Source organism: Mobula hypostoma, chromosome 24 (genome assembly GCF_963921235.1).
Source record: "Mobula hypostoma chromosome 24, sMobHyp1.1, whole genome shotgun sequence".
NCBI classification, from domain to species: Eukaryota; Metazoa; Chordata; class Chondrichthyes; order Myliobatiformes; family Myliobatidae; genus Mobula; species Mobula hypostoma.
In genome coordinates this window covers 49,788,424-49,807,094 of record NC_086120.1, presented here as the reverse complement: position 1 = coordinate 49,807,094, position 18,671 = coordinate 49,788,424, and the positions used below count along the sequence as shown (strand labels likewise).

The window sequence follows — 18,671 nt, the reverse complement described above, 5'->3', positions numbered from 1 at the left end:
AAGGCAGGAGAATAAATCAATCATGACGGAACACTTGGGCTGAATTACCTAATGCTGCTGCTATGCTTTGTGGGCCTATGGTCTGATGTCAGGCAGTGACTTTGCAGACAGAAATTGATCTTTCTGATAAAAACTATTTACCTGAAACACTAACTCACTATCTCTCCGCAGATGCTGGCTGGATTTTCCAGGATTGTCTCTTTTATTTGGGCTAAGGTCAGCGCGTCCTTTCCCTCATGGCAATAAAATTTGGAAGAAGTTCCAGCTGCAATGAAGAGGTTAAGAAACTGATGAAGAATTTGGGAGTAACCGTACTCCCAGTACAAAGACCAAACCCAGGTATTTCAAAACAAGTTTGAGATAAGGAGGTAATACTTCATAGCAGTGAAGTATCTGTGGATGAAAACATCAGGTTGTTTTTGTCAGCAGTGCAGCAGTGCACACCCATAAACTGTGCTGTACATAGATGGGCAAGGCCCATACAAAGTTATTAATAAAAATATTTTTTGGTGTCATTGGGCAATGTGTAGGAGTGCTTAGTTAAATTTTATGTCACTATGCACAATTGATTCAGTTCCATTTCTCCTTTTACAAAGCTTTGATGATTACGGACAAAGGTAGTCAGAGGGTAAGTTACTCTTATTGGAATCGGAATATATCAGGGCTGAGCCCATTATTAATCATTATGAAAGTGGGACTTTTAGCAGTGTTCAAGATTGTTTACTGTCATTTTCAGTAATAAAGGGCCAGTGACATCATGAAGGATCCCTCCCACCCTGCTCATGGACTGTTTGTCCCACTCCCATCAGGGAGAAGGCTATGTAGCATCCACACCAGGACCACCAGACTCAACAACAGTTACTTTCCCCAAGCAGTGAGGCTGATCAACACCTCCACCCAGTAACCCACCCCTCCACACCCCAACCATCACAGCTTATTATTTCCTGTCAGTCCATTAATGTACAGGCACTCCTGTGCCTGGTGTCACTTTATGGACATACAATTAATCTATGTATATAAGCTATCTTGTGCATCTATATTTGTTGCATTTTTTATTTTTATTTTCTTTATCTTATTCTGGTTTTTTTTGTGCTGCATCAGATCTGGTGTAACAATTATTTTGTTCTCCTTTAAATTTGTGTACAGGAAATGATATTGAACAATCTTGAATGTTGAATGAACTCGGAAAGACATTCATTATGATTGTGGGAGGGAATTTCCAATCCACCGTGAAAAATTATTCTCATCATTGTATCATAGCTTGGAAATATATCCCTCTTCTCCCTCCTGAATCGCACCATGGGGCACCTTTACCTGTAAACATGCTCTGTTTCTCGACACTGGCTCACCCTCATGTCTTTGGGGGAGAACAGGGAGGAGCAGTAAATGCTGGTGGAGCCAGTGATACTAGCGCTCTGAAAATGAGCAAGATTGTTTAGTGTAATTTCCAATACACAAGGGTAAAGTAGAACAAGATACCTGTAACTCTGGAAATGATGCAGCACAATAAAATAGAGGACACAATAATAAAAAAAAACTAAAATTAAAGTAAACTCCGCTGTGGACGGTCCCAAGCCTGGCTGTGAAAGGAGGAGGGCTGGGCATGGGGATAGCAACCACGTCACGTAAAAACCCAGAGCTATGGAAACAGCGACAGAAGCTCCGAACACCTCATCCCTGGGAGAGGAAGGATACACCAAGATGGTGAAAGACTGGCCCAGGGTAAGAGGTCTCTGGAGAACTACTTTTTCCAGTCTATGACCCAGTAGGGGTGATGGGTTAAGAAGAACAATAATTTCAAGTTTTATTGTCATTCGACCATGCATGAATGCAGCCAAGTGAAAGAGTGTTACGCTGGGGCCAAGGTGCAAATCACAGTACCGACAGTCACACACACAGCAAGGCACGTATAGCACATATAAGACAGCAGTAAAATGCAGTCACATAAAAAATATATGGTCCAAGTTTCTGAGTCCGTGAATGTTGCAGCAGTCTGCAGTCGAACAGAATACAGCTGAGAGGACAGTACCGACTCCACCACGTAGCCCGTGCCGCACTGCCTCTAGCACTGCAGTGAAGTGCACAGACTCTGAAGCCTCTCCCCTGGGGAGCTGCAGACAGGTGAAACCTCAAGCCTAGTGCACACTATAACCGAGGACGGGCAGCATCCCCACCGTTCACCGGACTGGCAGCATTCTACATTACCAATCTCCAACAGGGTCTTGTGGTTACAAGACATTGTTAATGTGGAATGCTACAAGTCCAATAGATATAAAAATATGATGTAACTTATACACATGAATGTCCATAAAGGGACATTAGGCACTGTACATAGGGTGGCTGACAGGAAATAATAAAGTAGTGGTGTATGGTGGGGAGCACAGCAGGACATTTTGATGGGGAGAGATCAGCAGTGGGAATGGTGAGAAATTTCAAGTTCCTGGGTGCCAACATTTCTGAGACTCTATCCTGGTCCCAGTATAACAATGCAGCTACAAAGAAGGCACAATAGTTTGAGGAGATTTGATTTGTCACCAAAGACTCTCACAGATTTCCACAGATGTACCATGGAGAGCATTCTGACTGGCTGCATCACTGTCTGGTATGGGCGGTTGGGTGGGGAAGGGGTGCTGCACAGGATTGAAATAAGCTACAGAAAGTTGTAAATTTAGGCTATGTCCACACTAAACCAGGTAAATCCGTAACCAAAGCTTTTTCCCTTTGTTTTGACCCTCCGTCCACACTGAAACGGCGTTTTCCTCCCCCAAAAACAGAGCTTTTCTGAAACGCTCTCCAGAGTGTGTAAATCTGAAAATGCAGGTTGGGCGTTGTAGTGTGTACGGGGTAACCGGAGCTTTCTAAATACGCTGTCATGATGTGCCGCAACAGATGGTGGTGGCAGCACGGCATTTCATTGTTTTCTTGAATGCATATAGCGTTCTTTATAGTGGTGAGGATGTCATTGTATTTGGTTTGGCACGACTCCCAGTCCATATTCTCCACTGCTTTGCTGACTTTGTAGTCGTTTGTAACTTGCAGAAGCAAGCAGTTCGACTTCATTGTCTGTCCGAACGAAGAAGTCTGGTCTGCTCTTTCTAGCAGAGGTTTTCTTTGTATTCCTCGAAGACATTGTTGAAAACTTTCTTTCACTGTTGTTGTAGGTACTCTAGTTTTTGACTAATGGAAATAGCACAATGCCGCCGCGGAAATGGAAATAGTATACCGTTTCCTCTGCTTATTTTCTGTAGATGTGTCCAGCACATGCCCAGTAGGAGGAGATCCACCCAAATACCTGTTTTAATGTGGACGGAGGTATTTTCAAAAACGCCTGGTGTGGACGCCTATCGTTTTTACGCGAAACTGACATTTTCAAAATTATCCGGTCTAGTGTGGATGTAGCCCAAGTTTCTTTTGCCATATCTGTTTTTCAGGGGTACTACATATACCTTAAAAACTGACTTAGATCCCCCGTGTACTTCTCCAACTGATATATGCCCCTCCCGCACCCTTTTACAACTCATCTATGTTGCCCTGTGCCCTTTTAGAACAGATCTATGTCACCCTGTTCCCTTTTACGACTGATCTATGGCCCCCATATCTACTTACAACTGGTCTATATCCCCCATCTCCTTTTACAACAAACTATATACCCCCAATACCCTTTTAACAACTGACCTATACCCCCATATCCTTTTACAACTGATCTGTATCCCCTTTTACAACTGATCTATGCCCCCCTGTACCTTTTTACAACTGATCTATACCCCCCTGTATCTTTTTACAACTGGTCTATGCCCCCTGTATCCTTTTACAACTGATCTTTGTCCTCATCAGCTCCAACATGGGCACCAGCCTCCCCTGCATCCAGGAGATCTTCAAGGAGCGATGCTTCAAAAAGATGCATCCATCATTAAGGACCCCCATAACCCAGGACATGCCCTCTTCTCATTGCTACCATCAGGAAGGAGATACAAGAGCCTGAAGACACTCACTCAACAATTCAAAAATAGTTTCTTCCACTCCATCAGATTTCAAAGTGGACACTAAATCCATGAACACTATCTCACTACTTAAAAAAAACATTTTTTTGCACTACATATTTAATTTAACTTTAAATAGATATCTACTTCTCACTGTTATTTACAATTTTTATCGTTATGTAATGCATGACAACAAACTTGACGACGTATGTGTATGTCGTGAAATTTGTTGTATAAGATGATGAGAGGCAAGGTGTTTCAGATGATGAGAGGCATTGATCGTGTGGATAGTCAGAGACTTTTTCCCAGGGCTGAAATGGCTAACATGAGAGGGCACAGTTTTAAGGTGCTTGGAAGTAGGTAGAGAGGAGATGTCAGGAGTAAGTTTTTTGTGCAGAGAGTAGTGAGTGCTGCTGGAATGGGCTGCTGGTGACGGTGGTGGAGGCAGAAACAATAGGGTCTTTTAAGAGACTCCTGGACAGGTACATGGAGCTCAGAAAAATAGAGGGCCATGGGTAACCCTAGGTAATTTCTAAGGTAAGGACATGTTCCGCACAGCTTTGTGGACCGAAGGGCCTGTATTGTGCTGTAGGTTTTCTATATTTCTGTTTCTATATGTCAGTGATATTAAACCCAATTCTGATCCTGGTTGGTGTCTCTGAGCTATTGAATGATCAACAATTCTGTTGAGAACCAGCTGCCTGATATGGAGTATATTGAGCTATGAAGGCAGACTCTTTGTTTCTTGCCTCAGTAGCTGAAGGTTTCAAATGCAAACGGAAGTATTTGAACACTGCAAATGAAGCAGTAGTACTTGTCTGGTGGCACTAGGACCTCTTCAACATCTCGACACCAGTGAATAGTAGCAAGTCATATACAACCCACATAATTGCCAGGTAATCACTTTCTCCAGCAACAAGGTGGAGAATCTGAGAGAAGATATTAAAGGATTTCAAGAGATTCTTTATGTTTCATACAGACTGAGACAGCTGAAATTACATTGGAGGATTTCCTTACGTATGGAAAACACAGAGCACTCCTAAAAACTGTTTGAGAAAAACTTAAGCACAAAGATTCTGCAGATGCTAGAAATCTAGGGCAACATACACTAAATGCTGGAGGAACTCACTAGGTCAGGTAGCATCTATGGAGAGGAATTGAGGAAGGGTAAATACCCACCATTGGCATTCAATAGCATTGGCATCACCAAGACCCCCTCCCCCCAGTATTAATATCCTGTGGTCACTAATGAATAGAAATTCAACCTGACCAGCTACATTGAACATGGAGTGCAGTACAGGCATTTGGCCCATGATATCATAATGACCCTGTAACCTACTCTAAAATCAATCTAGCACTTCCCTCCTACATGCGCCCCATTTTTCTTTCGTCCATGTGCCTATCTAAGAGTCTCTTAAATATATCTGCTTCTACCACCAACCCAGGCAGCGTGTTCCAGGAATCCACCACTCTCTGAAGAAAAAACCTACCTCTTGATTGCTTCCTCATCTCCTCCTGACTTACTGCATCACAGTGATAGTACAACTGATCACTCCGTAAGACAAGGGTAGGTCGAGCACAGGATGTTAGGGATTTTTAGTCATCTTTCAGGAGTTACGGGATCGGGTAGCAGCCAGTTGGTGAGAACTCTTCTTTTTATTGGTTCTAATTGTGTTTTTTGCTTGAAAATAGTGTGTTTATGTTTATTCATGTTCTTCTTGTCAATGATGCTGTGAACCTGTGATGCAGCTACAAGCTCTTCAGTGCACCTGCGCAGACATGTATTTGTCTAGACAGTACTGTGCAAAAGTCTTAGGCACCCTAGATTTTTTAATATGGCTTCAGATGGTACGTACAACCTCCACAGGGCCCTGATCGCAACATCATCAAGGCTGTTTGGCGTTACCAGAAGCAAGCAAGACGGCTAAAGCCTGTGGAAGAACTGAGGCAAATTCTCCAACATGCTTGGAACAAGCTACCAGCCAATTTTTTTATAAAACCGCACGGCTGTGGACCGAAGAGAACTGCTGCAGTTTTAGAAGCAAAGGGTGGTCACACGTAATATTGATTCGCTTTAGTTTTTCACTATTTACTGCTCTTTATAGTATTTTTTTTGATACCTAGGAACCTTTTATTTCATTATTTTTGAAAACAGTTTCGCTTTACAGGTTTTTTTTTTACTTTGTCAAAGAACTGTATGACAGTAAATTCAACTTTACCTTTGACAGTAATGGATACTTTAAGGATATTAAAATCAGCTTTTGAATACAGGATATTCAGATTCAGTGTCATTGTAACAGGGGAAGACAATAAGAGAGTACAGTGCATTCCGGTTAATTGGGCCATTGGTTAATAGGACCAGCCACTTTATTTGGGACAATTATTAAAGAACAAAAATTACTTAACGAGATAGCTGGGACTCCCTTCATTTATTTTGTACACTATCTAATTTAGTAGGGCCAGGAGACTATTACTGAAGTTTCTAACCAGTGTCAGTTGCACGCACTTGTGTGGCTGTGAGACACCACACTGTGCGTAGACCAAAGGGAGTTTTTAAATAACATTGGTTAAGTGTGTTCTGTTCGAAAAGCAATAATTCACGTCACTGATAGTTGGTGAGAAATAAGCAGTAAGACAATTCAGAATTGTTTTGCTCACTGCAGTTTCAAACATTTAGGCTTAGAGATGCCAGAAACGGTGGGGAGTGAAAATGAAACGATGCCACTACTTCAACAAGTGAGGCACTATGAAGAAATTGAAGGTGTCGACAATCATCTTAAATGTTACCATGAAAATGAAGATTTGGAGGATACAATCGTCAAACACGTTGTATGAAGGCACTATCTGCTTGAGGTGTCTACAATGACATGTTGACAATCAATCAAGAGAACACAGCTGCATACACTGTGGATGAATTCCTCCGTTGATAAATATTAGGAGTTAAAGTTTCATAGTACTGTATTAGTATTGTTAGTATTCTAATTAGTTCTGTGCATTTACTCACATAATTGTTGCCCAGTTAAACAAGTAGTTTGCCTTTTTTTATACCTTTCTAACTATTTTCATGAAACTTTGGCTGCTTAATTCAGCCAAAAAGGTACTGGTCCGATGTGTCCTAATTAACCGGAATCCACTGCATTTATGTTCATTAGGGCCTCACTGAAACCCCCAGGAAGAGATCAAGAAAAGTATTAAGCAGCCACTTCTGTCTTTTAGTTGTGCACAATTTCTGTTGTATTTGCTTGTTTCCTTGCTGGTACTATCATCCCCTCAAAACTAATCAGTAAGCTTCAAGACCATGGTAACAATACCTTCTTGGGCAATTGGATCTTTGGTTTCCTATCCTGCAAATCAGTTCAGATTGGCAGCAACATCTCCTCCATGATCTCCATCAGCACAGATGCACCACAAGGCTGCGTGATTAGACCACCGCTCTACCCACTAATAATTTATTATTATTATTATTTGTGTATTTGCGCAGTTTGTTGTCTTTTGCACACTAGCTGGTGCAGTCTTTCATTGATTCTATTATGGTTATTGGATTGAGTGTGCCCACAAGAAAATGAATCTCAGGGTTGTATATGGTGACATATATGTACTTCAATAGTAAAATTACTTTGACCTTTATATGATGCTATGTATCTCTGATGTTACTGCAGGTCAGTTTTTCATTGTTGCAGGTAGGGAGCAAAGTTCAAGGTCAAAGTAAATTAATTATCAAAGTACTTATATATCACCTTGTACAACCCTGAGGTTCACTGTCTTGCAGGCATTGATAGTGAAAAATACAATAGAATTTATGAAAAACTATACATAAACAGACGAAGACTGATGAACAAAAATGTACAAAAGAATACAAACTTTGCAAATAAAAGTAATACTGAGAATGAGTGGTAAAGAGTCCCTGAAAATGAGTCTGTAGATCCTAGAATCAGTTCAGAGTGGTGGTGAATGAAGTTATCCACGCTAGTTCAGAGCCTGATGGTTGACGAGTAATAAGAAGATGGTGTATGTTTACAACATTTTCTCAGTCAGGTTCAATGGGAGGATGTAGGAGAAAGAGTTAAGGAGACCATAAGACATAGGAGAAGAATTCCAGGTGCATTGGAGGGGAACACCGGTGGGTATGATGGCAGAACAGAGGTGGCTTAAGTTTCTGGGAATAGTTCACAAGGTGCGGGATAGATATGTCCCCCAGAAGAAGTTCTCAAATGGGAGGGCTAGGCAACCGTGGCTAACAAGGGAAGTTAAGGACTGCATAAAAGCCAAGGAAAGTGTATATAAGGTAGCAGAAGTAAGTGGGAAGTTGGATGATTGGGAATCTTTAAAAATCCAACAAAAGGCAACTAAAAAGGCTTCAAGAAGGGAAAAGATGAAATATGGGGGCAATCTAGCCAATAATATATAACAGGATACTAAAAGTATTTTCACTTATATAAAGAATAAAAAGCAGGTTAGAGTTGATATTGGACCACTGGAAAATTATGTTGATGAGGTAGTAATGGGGGACAAAGAAAGGGCAGATGAACTTAATGAGTACTTTGCATCTGTCTTCACTGCGGAAGACGTTAGCAGTGTGCTAGAGGTCTGTGAGTGTCAGGGAGCAGGAGTGAGTGCTATTGCTATTACAAAGGAAAAAGTGCTAAGCAAACTCAAAAGTATAAAGGTGGATAAGTTACTTGGACCAGATGGACTACATCCCAGAGTCCTGAAGGAGGTTACTGGAAAAAATAATGGATGCTTTGGTCATGATCTTTCAAGAACCACTTGATCTGGCATGGTCCCAGAAGAGTGAAAAATTGCAAATGTCACTCTACTCTCTAAGAAGGGAGGAAGACAAAAGAGAAGAAATTATAGGCCAGTTAGCCTAACCTCTGTGGTTGGGAAAGTGCTGGAGTCTATTATTAAGAAAATGACGTTTTGGATAAGTGGAGACTAATGATAAAATAAGTCAAAGTCAGCATGAAAGGAAATCTTGGTGGACAAAGGAGGGGCAGTGGATGTCACTTACTGGGATTTTCAGAAGGCATTTGATAAGGTGCCATGCATGAGGCTGCTTAACAGGATAAAATCCAATGGCATTTTACCGGAAATGTTCTACCATGGAGAGAGGAATGGCTGACAGGTAGGAGGCAGTGAGCGGGAATAAATGGAGCCTTTTCTGGTTGGCTGCCAGTGACTAGAGGTGTTCCTTAGGGGTTAGTATTGGGACCGCTACTTTGCACATTGTTTGTTAGTGATTTCGATAGTTGAATTGATGGCTTTGTGGCAAAATTGGCGGATGATACGAAGATAGGGGGAGGGGTAGGTGGTACCAAGGAGGCAATGTGTTTGCCACAGGACATAGACAAATTGAAAGAATGGACAAAAAGTGGCAGATGGAATACAGTGTTGGGAAATGTATGATAATGCATTTTGGTAAAAGAAACAGTAGTGCAGATTATGATCTAAACGGGGAGAAAATTCAACATCAGAGGTGCCAATGGACTTAGGAGCTCTCTTGCAAGACTCCCAGGTTAATTCACAGGTTGAGTCTGTGGTAAAGAAGGCAAATGCAATGTTTGGATTTATTTCAAGGGGAATAGAATATAAAAACAGGGAGATAATGCTGAATCTTTATAAGACACTGGTCAAGCTGCACCTGGAGTTTTGGGTCCCTTATCTCAGAAAGGACGTATTGTCACTGGAGAGAGTCCAGATGAGGTTCATGAGGATGATTCTGGGAATGAAGGGGTTAACATATGAGGAGCATTTGGTAGCTTTGGGCCTATACTCACTGGAATTTAGAAAAATGCCTGGGGATTTAATGGAAGCCTACAGAATGTTGGAAGGACTAGAATGGGTGGATGTGGAGAGGATGTTTCCTCTGGTGGAGTTATCCAGAACTAAAGGGCACAGCCTCAAAATTGATGGACAACCTTTTAGAACAGAAGTAAGGAGGAATTTTTTTTTAGCCAAAGAGTGGTGAATCTGTGGAATGCTCTGCCACAGACTGCGGTGGAGGCCAAGTCTGTGGGTATATTCAAAGTGGAAGTTGATAGAATTCTGACTGGTCAGGGTATCAAAGGATATGGTGAGAGGGCAGGTGTATGGGGTTGAATGGGATCCGGGATCAGCCATGATGGAATGGCACAGCAGACCCGATGGGCTGAGTGGCCTAATTCTGCTCCTATGCCTGTGATCTTATGGTCTTAATTAGGCCATTCAGCCCATTGAGTCTGCTCTGCCATTCCATCTGGCTGATATATTATCCCTCTCAACCCCATTCTCCTCTCGGTATGCAGCCTTTGAAGCCCTTACTAAACCTCTGCTTGAAATATATCTAATGACTTGGCCTCCATGGCTGCCTGTGGAAAGGAAGATTGCCTCTTTGTCAATTCCAGCATTGCCCCCAAAGCCCAAGTGTTCAATGATGCTTCTTCCTACTTTGGCAGTCCTGCCCCTTGCCTGAGGGATAGAATCCATGACATGCTCAGCCTCCTCTGTTCTCCTGCTACTTGTTCCCATGACTGCCTTCTCCCGAAATAGGGTGCGATGTGCCAATTACTGTTGTGTAACATATATGGATAATGTGGTTGTCAGACCTGAAGAGCTGACGTGGTGTGTGAGCCTGGAGCAAAGCTGAGTCCAGGGAGACCTAAAACACATCAGTTTGAATCCGTATTTAGTTCACAAAAAATTGATGATTGTTACTGATGATTGCAATAATTGATTAGGCTGTTGTGTTGTTCATGGAGATGTACTTATTCCCCCTGACAACTCACCTGACATCGCTCAGCAGTGAATGAGAATCAGAATCAGGCTCATTATCACTGATATATGTCATGAAATTCATTGATTTGTGGCAGCAGTACAGTGCAATACATAAAGATGACTATAAATTACAATATGAAAATATAGGTATATTTCTTAATATAATATATATATCTGAAACATTACAGTAAGAATGTATATATACATTTTTCTTATTGTAATTTATAGTCTCTCTCTCTCTCATATATATATATAGCCACGTTAGTAGCGATAGGAGCTGGCCACTGAGTGTATGTTTGTGGTCTTCTCTCTTTTGCTGCTGTGGCCCATCCACTTCAAGGTTTGATGTGTTGTACATTCAGAGATGCTCTGCTGCACACCACTGTTGTAATGTGTGGTTATTTGAGTTACTGTCACCTTCCTGTCAGCTTGAACCAGTCTGGCCAATCTCCTCTGACCTCTCTCGTTAGCAAGGTGTTTTCACCCACAGAACTGCTGCTCACCGGGTGTTTTTTGTTGTCTTGCATCATTTTCTGTAAACTCTAGTGACTGTTGTACATGAAAATTCTAGGAGATCAACAGCGTCTGAGCTACTCAAACCACACCATCTGGCACCAGTAATCATTCCATGGTCAAATTCACTTACGTCACACTTCTTCCCCATTCTGCTGTCTGGTCTGAACAAGAACTGAACCTCTTGACCATGTCTGCATCCTTTTATGCATTGAGTTGCTGTCACGTGATTGGCTGGTGATTTGCATTAATGAGCAGGTGTACATGTGTACCTAATAAAGTGGCCACTGAGTGTATTTTTGCATGTCTTCATCCAGAAACTACCTTACAGAATCCACAGCAATATATGAACAGTACAGCTGTGCTGAAACTATGCAGTAATGTCCTGTAAACACAGGTAACACCCACAGGTAGATAACAGTGAAAACAACTAACCTGTTGGTACATGTAAAGTTTCTGTTGTGTTCCATGAATAGGGTTGTGAATTCATCTGGCAACAGAATATAAAGGCTCTATTGGAAATGAAGGGTGAATGGGTACAATGTCACTTTTTAAAATGAAAACATTGGTTTGGCAGCAGTCCCACATAAATGTTGATTCAGTTTCCACTCAGAGGCCACTTTCTACGTTCAATGCTTCATGTTTTATGTTCTATCTCTGTATGTTCTGAAAATACAGAGCATGGAAACAGGCCCTTCAGACTGAGCTATAGCACAAGTGGTGCGTGCAAGCTCGATTTCAACATTTAAATGAAGTTTGGATAGGTATTTGGATAGTTGGAGTATGGAGGGCAGTGGTCCTGGTGCAGGCCAATGGCTGTAGGCAGGTTAAATGGTTTTGGCATGGACTAGATGGGCTGAAGGGCCTGTTTCTGTGCTGTTCTTTTATGTGACTCCCTGACTGACTCTGGTAATCATCAAGTATCTACAGTACCTATGCTAATCTCTTTAACCTTAATTTACTATCCCTTAGCAATATGTGCGTTTGTCCAGATGTTGCTTAGATGTTTAAGACCATAAGGTATAGGAGCAGAATTAGGCCATTTTGTCCATTGAGTCTGCTCTACCATTTCAACCTGGCAGATCCATTTCCCTCTCAGCCCCAGTCTCCTTCCTTCCCCCCGTATCCCTTCATGCCATGACCAATCAAGAACCTATCAACCTCTGCCTTAAATATACATAAAGCCTTGGCCTTCACAGCTGCCTGTAGCAACAAATTCCACTGATTTACTACTCTCTGGTTAAAGAAACTCTTCCTCATCCCCATTCTAAATGGACAAGCCTCTATTCTGAGGCTGTGTCCTCTGGTCTTAGACTCCCCCACCATAGGAAACATCCCCCTTACATCCACTCTATCTGGAGGTTTCAATATTCAATACATTTGAATAAGATCCTTCTTATGAATTCCAGTGAGTACAGGCCCAAAAGGGCATAGGTTTAAGGTGAGGACTGAGAAGGTTCAAAGGCAAACGTTTCTCTGGCCATGAGAAGGTACTTTCATGACATTTAAGAAACACAGAACAGTCCAGCGCAGTACAGACCTTTTGGCCCATGATGTTGTGCTGACCTTTTAACATACTCCAAGATCAATCTAACCCTTCCCTCCCACATGGCCTTCCATGTTTTTAATCATCCATGTGATTATCTAAGAGTTTATTAAATATCCTTAATGTATCCACACACCCACCACTCACTGCCTAAAAAAACTTACCACTAATATCCCCTCTCCCATCCCATGTTTTCGTCCGAGCATGTCTTGGAAATGTACAGCAGAAATGTAGCAAATGTACAGGGGATATTTGCATGGCATTCTGCATAGGTACATTCCAATGAGACAGAGAAATGACGGTAGGGTACAGGAACCATGGTGTACACAGTTGAAAGTCTAGTCAAGAAGAAAAGAAAAGCTTGCAAAAGGTTCAGAAAACTAGGTAATGATAGAGATCAAGAAAATTACAAGGCTAGCAGGAAGGAGCTTAAGAACGAAATTAGGAGAGACAGAAGGGGCCATGAGAAGGCCTTGGTGAGCAGGATTAAGGAAAACCCCAAGGCATTCTACAAGTATGTGAAGAGCAAGAGGATAAGATGTAAGAGAATAGGACCAATCAAGTGTGACAGTGAAAAAGTGTGTATGGAACCAAAGGAGATAGCAGAGATATTTAATGAATACTTTGCTTCAGTTTTCACTATGGAAAAGGATCTTGGCGATTATAGGGATGAATTACAGTGGACTGAAAAGCTTGAGCATGTAGACATTAAGGAGATGATGCGCTGGAGCTTTTGGAAAGCATCAAATTGGATAAGTCACCAGGACTGGACGAGATATACCCCGGGTTACTGTGGGAAGCGAGGGAGGAGATTGCTGAGCTTCTGGCAATGATCTTTGCATCATCAATGGGGACGGGAGAGGTTCCGGAGGATTGGAGGGTTGAAGATGTTGTTTCCTTATTCAAGAAAGGGAGTAGGGATAGCCCAGGAAATTATAGATCAGTGTGTCTTACTTCAGTGGTTGGGAAGTTGATGAAGAAGATCCTGAGAGGCAGAATTTATGAACATTTGGAGAGGCATAATATGATTAGGAATAGTCAACATGACTTTGTGAAAGGCAGGTCATGCCTTATGAGCCTGATTGAATTTTTTGAGGATGTTAACTAAACACATTGATGAAGGTAGAGCCGTAGATGTCGTGTATCTGGATTTTAGCAAGGCATTTGATAAGGTACCCCATGCAAGGTTTATTGAGAAAGTAAGGAGGCATGGGATCCAAGGGGTTCTTGCTTTATGGATCCAGAACTAGCTTGCACACAGAAGGCAAAGAGTGGTTGTAGACGGGTCATATTCTCCATGGAGGTTGGTGACCAGTGGTGTGCCTCATGGTTCTGTTCTGGGACCCCTTCTCTTTGTGATTTTTATAAATGACCTGGATAAGAAAGTGGAGGGATGGGTTGTAAATTTGCTGATGACACAAAGGTTGGGGGTGTTGTGGATAGTGGAGGGCTGTCAGAGGTTAACAGCAGGACATCGATAGGTTGCAAAACTGGACAAAGAAGTGGCAGATGAAGTTCAACCTAGGTAAGTGTGAGGTGGTTCCTTTTGGTAGGTCAAATATGATGGCAGAATATAGTATTAATGGTACGCGTCTTGGCAGTGTGGAGGATCAGGGATCTTGGGGTCCGTGTCCGCAGGACACTCAAAGCTGCTGCGGAGTTTGACTGTGTGGTTAAGAAGGCATACGGTGCTTTGGCCTTCATGAGTGGTGGGATTGATTTCAAGAACCGGGAGGTAATGTTACAGCTATATAGGATCCTGGTCAGACCCACTTGGAGTACTGTGCTCATTTCTGGTCACCTCACTACAGGGAGGATGTGGAAACTATAGAAACGGTGCAGAGGAGATTTACAAGGATGTTGCCTGGATTGGGGAGCATGCTTTGTGAGAACAGGTTGAGTGAATTTGGCCTTTTGTCCTTGCAGCGATGGAGGATGAGAGGTGACCTGATAGAGGTGTATAAGATGATAAGAGGCATTGATTGTGTGGATAGTCAAAGGCTTTATCCCAGGGCTGAAATGTTTAACACGAGAGGACACAGTTTTAAGGTGCTTGGAAGAAGGTACAGTAGGGATGTTTTACGCAGAGAGTGGTGAGTGCATGGAATGGGCTGCCAGCGTTGGTGGTGGAGGCAGATACAATAGGGTCTTTTAAGAGTTTCCTGGATAGGTACATGGAGCTTAGAAAAATAGAGGGCTATGTGTAACTTGAGGTAATTTCTAAAGTAACTACATGTTCGGCACAGCATTGTGGGCTTAAGGGCCTGTATTGTGCTGTCGGTGTCCTATGTTTCTACGTTTCTATGTCTTCCTGTATTAGCTATTGCGCCCTAGGCAAAAGTCAATCGAAAAGCCTTCTTGCATTAACTCTATCTATACCCTCATAATTTTATATCCCTCTATCAAATCTCCCCTCATTCTTCTACACTCTAGGAAATAAAGTCTGAACATATTCAACATTTCCCTATAACTCAGATCCTCAAGACCCAGCAACATCCTTGTAAATTTTCTCCGTGCTGTTTCAATCTTATTGATATCTTTCCTGTAGGTAGGTGACCAAAACTGCACACAATACTCCAAATTAGGCCTCACCAATCTCTTATACAAGGTAAAGTAAACATCCTAACTCCTGTACTCAATATTCTGTTTAATGAAGGCCAATGTTCCAAAATTGTTCTGTGATTTAGACTATGGTTAAACAGGTGGGTTGCTGGGCAACGTGGTTTGTTGGGCCAGAACAGCCTTTTCTGTGTTGTATCTTTAAATAAAGTAAAATATATGGAGAATGAACAGAAAAATGTGGAAACAGTCAGCAGATCAGATGGCAGCAATTTGACCTGTGTCCCTCCTGCCCCACCTTCTCTGTTACTCAGCTTAACTTGTTCCCCTTGTTCCCAATTCTGATGTAGGGTCTTTCAGCTAAGATGTCAATGGCTGCTCTTTTCACAGATGTTGCCTGATCTTTTCCAGCATTTTCATTTATATAATGAATCTTCTCTTGTCTGCCCATGGGTCTTTTGGTGTCTACATATTGTATTTTTGACATTCACATCACTAAGTTAGACTCCCTGATACTACTTTCGTTGTGGCTCTCATTTTTCCTCTTCTTTATCCGTGTTTCTTTTGAATAGTAAGTTGCACATGTTGCTATTAGAATGTAACCAACAGCTCTGACGTTTATTCTGTGCTTCCAAATACCTCAGTCAGTTATGTTTGTACTGTCTCTATAACAGTGGTCATATCTACCATGCAAGGTGCGCTACCCCACATCCTCCTTGTATAAGGAACTTACTGCAGAAATCCAGTGTGTCAGTCAGTCCGATACAATATTTCCACCCAGATGGGGTACGAGGGGGAGGTGGCGCCTTAGCGGAAGTTAGAGAAGTCGATGTTCATGCCATCAGGTTGGAGGCTACCCAGACGGAATATAAGGTGTTGTTCCTCCAACCTGAGTGTGGCTTCATCTTTACAGTAGAGGAGGCCGTGGATAGACATGTCAGAATGGGAATGGGATGTGGAATTAAAATGTGTGGCCACTGGGAGATCCTGCTTTCTCTGGCAGACAGAGCGTAGATGTTCAGCAAAGCGGTCTCCCAGTCTGCGTCGGGTCTCATCAATATATAAAAGGCCACATCGGGAGCACCGGACGCAGTATATCACCCCAGTCGACTCACAGGTGAAGTGATGCCTCACCTGGAAGGACTGTTTGGGGCCCTGAATGGTGGTAAGGGAGGAAGTGTAAGGGCATGTGTAGCACTTGTTCCGCTTACACGGATAAGTGCCAGGAGGGAGATCAGTGGGGAGGGATGGGGGGGACGAATGGACAAGGGAGTTGTGTAGGGAGCGATCCCTGCGGAATGCGGGGGGGGTAGGGAAAGATGTGCTTAGTGGTGGGATCCCGTTGGAGGTGGCGGAAGTTACGGAGAATAATATGTTGGACCCGGAGGCTGGTGGGGTGGTAGGTGAGGACCAGGGGAACCCTATTCCTAGTGGGGTGGTGGGAGGATGGAGTGAGAGCAGATGTACGTGAAATGGGGGAGATGCGTTTAAGAGCAGAGTTGATAGTGGAGGAAGGGAAGCCCCTTTCTTTAAAAAATGAAGACATCTCCCTCGTCCTAGAATGAAAAGCCTCATCCTGAGAGCAGATGCGGCGGAGACGGAGGAATTGCGAGAAGGGGATGGCGTTTTTGCAAGAGACAGGGTGAGAAGAGGAATAGTCCAGATAGCTGTGAGAGTCAGTAGGCTTATAGTAGACATCAGTGGATAAGCTGTCTCCAGAGACAGAGACAGAAAGATCTAGAAAGGGGAGGGAGGTGTCGGAAATGGACCAGGTAAACTTGAGGGCAGGGTGAAAGTTGGAGGCAAAGTTAATAAAGTCAACGAGTTCTGCATGCGTGCAGGAAGCAGCGCCAATGCAGTCGTCGATGTAGTGAAGGAAAAGTGGGGGACAGATACCAGAACAGGCACGGAACATAGATTGTTCCACAAACCCAACAAAAAGGCAGGCATAGCTAGGACCCATACGGGTGCCCATAGCTACACCTTTAGTTTGGAGGAAATGGGAGGAGCAAAAGGAGAAATTATTAAGAGTAAGGACTAATTCCGCTAGACGGAGCAGAGTGGTGGTAGAGGGGAACTGATTAGGTTAAGAACATATCAATCTCACTTTAAATATACCAGATGGTTTGGCCTTCACAGCCGCCCAACACATTAAATTCCACAGATTCACCACCCTTTAGCTAATAAAATTGCTCCACATCTCTGTTCTAAATGGACGTCCCAGTATTTGGAGCTGTGCCCTCTGGTCCTAGACTTCCCCGCTATAGGAAACATCTTGTCTACATCTACTCTACCTAGTCCTTTCAGTATTCGACAGGCCTCTATGAGATCACCCGTCATTTTTCTGAACTCCAGTGAGTATAGGCCCAGAGCTATCAAAAGCTCCTGATATGTTAATCCTTTTATTCCCAGAATCATTCTGTTGAACCTCCTTTGGTTGTTCTCCAATGCCAGCACATCTTTTTTAATATATAGCATTAAACCCCTTCAAGACATGAATATGTGTAATCATTGACTTCAATATATTATAATTCCAAGCATTTAATGCATTTATGCATATAAGATTTTACTGAACATGCATTATAGTCGTGTTTCTATGTTGTCCTCCATTGGAGCAAATAGGTCAGGAATAACATGGGATGTCACAGTGGCATAGCAGTCAGTGCAACGCTTTACAGTGCCAGTGATCAGTGATGCGGTGTAATCTCCATGTGGTCATGGGGAGAACCTTAGCACATTCTACCCGAGATCACATGGGTTTCTTCTCACATTCCAAAGATGTACAGGTTAAGGTTAGTGAGTTGTGGGCACGCTATGTTGGCACTGAAAGCACGACAAAACTTGCGGGCTGCCCCCAGCACATCCTTGGACTTCGTTGGTCATTGATGCGAACAACACAGTGTACATGAGACAAATAAATCTCATCTTTATATACTTAAAGAAAATGAAAAGTGTAAATTGGGAATTGGGGGAAGAGTAGGGAAAAGGTTTAGATTTGGTGGGATGGAGAGGGAGACGTTGAGCAATGTAGTGGAATAGAAAGGGGAGAAAATACGAAAGAGAACTGGAGCATAGCAAGTTCAGGAAGATGTGGTCATTCACAGGATCTTGGAGTGCAAGAACTATGGTGGAGCTTGGCCAGGATTGAACCTAAACCACATGGAATGGTCTTGGCTGGTACTTCCTGTTGTGACTGAGCTTTGTAGCCATGACAGAGCTTGTTCAGTCTCACTGCCAATGGACCTTGTAGATATTAGAACTACGTTCCAGAGGACCACACCAAGTCAGCATACTTTCCACTAACTATGAAACTTAAGAAC

At 42.7% G+C, this 18,671-nt stretch overlaps 1 long non-coding RNA gene across 1 annotated transcript in view; it reads left to right on the top strand.

The window, feature by feature from the left end:
- The first annotated feature begins 588 nt into the window (after window positions 1-588).
- LOC134337151 (uncharacterized) overlaps window positions 589-18,671 on the top strand; it is a 32,348-nt gene continuing 14,265 nt past the window's right edge. Inside the window, exon 1 of the long non-coding RNA XR_010015944.1 lies at window positions 589-628. This is a non-coding gene — a long non-coding RNA (uncharacterized LOC134337151). The remainder of the gene's footprint in view (window positions 629-18,671) is intronic.